The following is a 6,299-nucleotide window of genomic DNA, read 5'->3' on the forward strand; positions in this document are numbered from 1 at the left end:
CAATGCAAATGTTACCTAAGTGGATACCGCACTTCTTTGTTTGGGAGAGAAAGGTCCCAAGTCAAACAATACCTGCCCACACAAGCAGAAAAGAGGAAACTTTTTTTTTCTAAATAGTTTTGATTTATAGTCTGTTGAAACCACAGACGAAAACACACGGCTGTGAAGGGCTGACCACCACGTATACAATTGGATCGGTGTATCTTTCTATAGAGGTAACCAAATCCACTGCTATGGTAGTTTAAGACATAAAGAATCATGACAACTTGAAGGAAAGCACGTCCCTCCATTGCTGTTTTTACAGTCTAAAATACAGAATTCTTCAAGTTTGTCTTTCTCCCAACCATCTGGATCGACTTCCGTAGCACTCTTGCCAAAGTTCAGATTCCATCTCAGGGGAGCGTGTTCTCAGAACTTAGGAACCGGACTCTCCCTTCACGTCTTGAGGACTGAGCTGAGACGTCAGTATCTCCCCAAAAGTCTTGTCCTGTCAGATAGTTGTGATTAAATAACTTCTTTCTTTGAGTGCCTTGGTTAGGGCATCTCACTCCTTAAGAGACTTGCTACCTTTGTAGCTCTTTGGGGGAAGTACTCCACACTAATGGAGTACCACATCACAAATAGCTACTGGGCTTGTGGGTAAACCTACTCCCCATTCTTGAATTTTGCAAATAGTTCATCCTGATACTATTTGTAGGGCAGAAAAGAACTTAGACAAAACTAAAAAGACCCATTGATTTTTGTAACATTGAATTTCCTGAGTTTAAAGATACCTGTAGGAGAAAGGTATGTTGTTAGAGAAGAATACATCAGCTGCATCTTTAAGAACCCTCATGACTGGTGGACTTGATAGCTGGGTGAGAGATTGGGAAGATTGGGGTTTTAGAGTGCAGGATTAGGGAGGGCCTAAGTGCTTTGTCCTGAAGATTTGTCAGGGGGTAGCATCCAGGTTAAGTCTTGTGGATAAGGAGACCTAATACTTGACATACCGTCATTTACATGTAGAAAGCAGACTTATCAGTTGCCAATGGAATCCCAGTTACTATAAAGAGACAGTTGCCAAGGGCACCAGACATTCTCACCACTGCATTCTTTTCTTCTGGGCATTTCATGTTATGTGCAGCAGGCTGTTCAATGATAGTGAAGTAAGCTGTAAGATTCCAAGAATAACTGGTTCTGATTAAAAGGATCTGTTGTGTTTGTGATGACATAACTTACAATAGTAAATAATAGTAATTAATGGCCAAGTAGTAAACAGATAGATACTTGACTCATTCATCCTGTGGTTTGTGAACCATAGTCTCCTTAGGAGGCTACTTCTATGTCAGTGACCCTCTGTGAAGACCACTTGACTTTGGCTGAATCGAATGTTTTCATTGTGTAGATTAAGAACCCAAATCATCTTGGGCTATCCTTAGCCTTTTTCAACAGCCACTTACTCTTCATTTATTTACCTCTCCTAACATTAGTGACTTTGAGATAAACTCCTGAAATTGCTCCACAAGTTTGACACACTTAGACTCACCAACCCCTAAGCTAAGAGTGTGTAAAGACCACACTGAATGTCGGATTTCCCAGACATTCGACAGCCTGCCTACCAGAAGATCCCATAGCTGTAGTTTGTAAACACATTGATTTATGGCTTTTTTACCCTGTAACCTTTGCTGTGGTGGAACACTGAATCTGGGTCCCGAGGTCTGGTTGCTCATATTGGGCTTGGAATAAACTATTTCCTTTTTTTCTGTATAGAGTTGGTACCTGGGTCGACAGGTTTAAAGATTGATTTTCCCTTAGGTCTAGGACAGACACACAATTCATAACTCCTTGCTTTTTCCTTAAGCCCTCACTATAAGGGAAAGTAAAATTTTGTTTTTTCATTGTGATGCAGGTCTAAAATCCTGACACTTGGAGTTTGAGGCCATGAGGATCATGAGCTCCAAGCCAGACTGAGCTATGTAGTGAGATTTTTTGTCTTAAAAAGAAAAACAAACAATATATGAAAACAAAACACAAATAAAAGGAAGCAGAGTTTTCTCTTTCTCTGAGATGCCTACCTATTTTGTCTCAGGTCTTATTACTTTTCCCTTGTCTCCTGGTCGACACAAGTGTTGGTCAAACAGATGACGACCTACTCGTCTCGAGACTCTGAGTAACTAAACTCTTCTTGGTAAAGCATAGTGTAACTCCCTGTCTGCCACCAGGAGCAGGCCACTGATACAGTGGAGTACGACCTTTGGTTTCTACACCAGGTTTGACTCCATCATGTACCGATACTGTGGACAATCATAGTCTCAAATGTAGTCTCCAAACGGTAGCATTTTATCTTTATTAGGTAAATGAAAAAAAATTTTGAATTTTATTGTTATGAGAGGCAAATCTATTTCAGTTATGTAAGGCCTTTTCTTTGCTGAGGGCATCCAGAGTCCCAGAAAAGAAAGATTAAATTACTAGGATATGAAGGATGGAAGAAATTGCCTTTATTAGTATTAAACTTGAGAGGCACTTGACTTATTTATCTTGCGGTTAAAAGATTGATTATCCCTTTAGGCCTAAGGAGGCACACACAATTCATAACTCTCCTAGTTTTTCTTTAAATCCTAGCTGTAAGGGAAAATTAAGTTTCCAAAAGATGCCAGCAACCTGAATACCCAAGGATTTGGTGTTGGCAGGTTTCATTCTTCTTCCTGTAGCTGCACCATCAGATCTTTTGATAAGCCTTCCAGATGCTGTACTCCATCAAAGGGCTCCTGCTTAGGGATTTCCATGTTGACTGTGCCTGGAGTCATTCCTGTTTCTGGCATTGGAGAGGGTAGTCCATCATTACCACGTGTGGGAAGCACGCACACTTGAATATTTGCCCTCTATCTGTTTTCGAAGTAAGTAAGGAGGGAAGGAAGGAAGAAGAAAAAGGAAGAGAAATGAAAATACCACTGGAGATGTTTCTGCCTACTTCAAGGAAATGGCTCTCTGATTACTGTGAAGCTCATATCCTCTGGAGATATTTTTTTGCGTCGCGATGTAATGACTCTTTTGTCTTTTCCTTGCTTGGCTTTCTTGCTCTTTGGCACCTTACTGGGTTTCTTGCAGTCCAGGCCCTGCAGAGGACAAGCGTTCCTCTGTCATTTGAATTTCCAGATGCAGCTGTGTCTCAGTTCCTTTAAAATATTTTTAAAATTGAAAACTTAAAATAATTCTCTCTCAGTAAATCCATTTTTCTGCTTCTTGCCTTGTTTCCCTTTTTTTTTTTTTTTGATTTACTATATCTCATTTTCCAGTCATAATTATCCTTGTCCATTCTTGGTCCCTGTGGGTTATAATGAATTGACACATTCATCGTCATGCGTCAAAGCATGGAGCACTGCCCATACCTGTGGGTTCTGTGATGGCGTGTAGCCCAAGTGGGTAGATAAAGTATTTCCTGGAATGCCCTGGAAGCAGCCCACTCTTTGTTGTCCCTAGATTATGACTCCAGGTCACCTTAAGCAGAATGCGAATCCAAGAAAGGAGCTGCTTATGTGAAGCAGGAACAAGGAGGGAGAGAGCATTGTCCTTAAAGGGTAGGCTGTACCTGTGTGTAGGTACGTGTGCCTCAGTGTAGCTATGAGCACAACGTATGTACTCGTGCTTGTGGGAACCAGAAGAGGGATTTAGATTTCCTGGGACTGGAGTTACAAATGGTCGTAGATCTGTACAGGTAGATAGTGGGGTATTGGACCCTGACCTCTGGAAGAACACTTTAAGCATTGGGCTATCTCTCCAGCCCCATCCTGGGTTTACTTATTATGTTTGAAAAATGTGACTCTTGCTACTCCTGAACTAATAAAGTCGACTAGGTAGGATGGGCACTGGATGGGCTCAGTTATTTTTTCTGGTCATAGACCACACGTGTTCCCACTGAGATGGATGGGGTCAACACAACACATAGTCTGTATGAGGATGACAGTTGTTGTTCAAAGCAACAGTGACCCAAACCATCCTTTCTTGTTTATTTATTTTTTATTTATTTTTTTATTTTTTTTTAGTTGAACTGAAGCTTGAGTAAACAGCTGAAAATTCTCAGCTCCTTCCCAGTATAGCTGCAGTTTAATTTCCTGTCTCAGTAAACTTCCTTTTCTGCTTCTTGCCTACATTATGGGGAAGTGACCAAAAGAAATCCCTTCCCCCATTACTCTGGTCTCTGAAACAGCAGAGGATATAATAACACATTTAGCCCTTTGACCCAACTGTAACCATGTCTGGGATTCACTTCAATGCCAACCAGAAAGCAAAACCAAACATTTTGCCACCCACCTGTATCCAAAAAAAGTGTTGGTGGGAAATATGCCAGATGCTGACAGTATCAGACACTGGGCTGGATGGTGGTCAGGAAGAGCAACGATGAATTTAAAAATAGAACATGTCCCGAGAAATTAGACTATGCCACAAGAGAAGGTAAAAGAACTCCAATTGAGCCTGTGGGGTAAATAAATACATGTTTCTTTAATGATAAAACCTAGAGAGGAAAACGGCTTCAGTTACTTCTTGGATAAAAGTGGGGAGTGAAGCCTTGTCCCCTTCCTGTGGGTCTCTAACTCCCCAGTTTGAGAGTCTGTTAATTTCGGAGGCATCTGAACCACTGGTACAGCAATGGTCAAGGCATCACCAGTAACGTCATCAGTAACAATCTGAAGGTGGCTCAAAGAGTGCCAGCTAACCTCAAAGGGAGTCAGGATCTTATCAAAGAACAAGTTGTTCAAAATAGTTTGTAGAGGTAGGGAAAAATTTAGGTTACCTATTTGATAAATGAAATTGGTATGGATCAAAGCGTCCTTTAAGTAGTATAAAAACCTGAACACAGATCAACTCAGTGCTGCCCCACACTCCTGGTATATAGCCATGCTTCCAACTCCTTGGGGATGTTTGAATCCATCTGGCTGGTGGCCACTGCTTGTACTGGAACTATTGTCATTGGTAGAGCCAATTCCAGTTCAGCCACTTTGTCCTTTTGCCAGTAACCGAAGGTTGGATTTTCACATATGAAAGAAGAGGTGAAAATGAAACCATACCAAAACAAAGTAAAATGTCCTCCCTGGCCAGTGTGGTCCTCTGAACTCTCAGTAAGGTTAAATTGTCATGAAACTGCCCAAAGGAGGGGAGATAACTGGCCAGCCAGAGACAGTGTCAGGCTGTCTTTCCTGTGGCCTTTAGACTGTAAAGACCAGTTACCTGCTGAGAGTTATTTTTGGTAGGGAATTGCTTTAATGATAATGGTAACACTCCTGCCCTCCTGATGGCAGTCTTTGGTCTGATTACAGATATCGATGATTCATTTACAGTCTTAGTGTTTCCCAAACAATTGACTTAACCATTATTGCTTGTTTCTATGCCTATAATATTCTTATAAATAAAAAAGTAATAATGTGTTTAGTGAACTTAAGGGCAGTTGTAAAATTTAAGACTTTAAGGAACATTCCTTTAAGGATTAGAAAGCCTTTTCTCCCAGACACTGAATACCCCTATTTATGTTAAAGACGTGGTGATGCTATATTCATGAAGTTACTTTAGTACATATAAAAGCCTGTGTGCTTATGTCTTACAAATATGAGTGGAGAGCTAGGAAGACAGCTCAGCGGATAGTGCACTTGCTCTGCAAACATGAGAATAGTTGTTCAGATCCTACAAAGCTGGATATGGTGCAAGCTCTGTAATTCCAGCATGCCTACAACGCAGCGGAGGCAGAGGCAGGAGAACTCCTGGAATCCTGCAGATCAGCTGGCCCTGCATATTCAGCAGTGCATGATAAGATACTCTTCTTCCAAACAAGGTAAAAGGCAAGGGCCAACACTGGAGGTTTTTTTTTCCCATGATTCCCATACCTCACTCACATTCATACTGATACATGGACATACGTGAGTATTTTTTAAAAATACCTACAAGTTGAGAAGGCTATGGAAACACCTCAGTAGGTAAATTTGCTTGAGTATGAAGACCTAAGACCGATTCCCCTTGAAACCATGTGAAGGTCTGGGTGTGGCAGCATAAGTCCGTAATCCCTGTACCAAAATGGCTAGGAGGATCCTAGGTACTTGGCCAGCCAGCCTGGCTAATGGGTGAGCTTGAGACTCAGTGAAATATGCAGTTTCCAAAAGTTAAAGTGGAGAAGGGCGGAAGAGATGGCTTAGCAGTTAAGAGCACCAGCTGCTCATGCAGAGGACCTGGGTTTGATTCTTAGCACCCACACAACAGCTCACAACTGTGGATGACTCCAGTTCTAGGTGATATAATGTCCTCTTCTGGCCTCCACAGGTACCAGGTTCGCA

Source organism: Rattus norvegicus, chromosome 4 (genome assembly GCF_036323735.1).
Source record: "Rattus norvegicus strain BN/NHsdMcwi chromosome 4, GRCr8, whole genome shotgun sequence".
Lineage (NCBI taxonomy): Eukaryota > Metazoa > Chordata > Mammalia > Rodentia > Muridae > Rattus > Rattus norvegicus.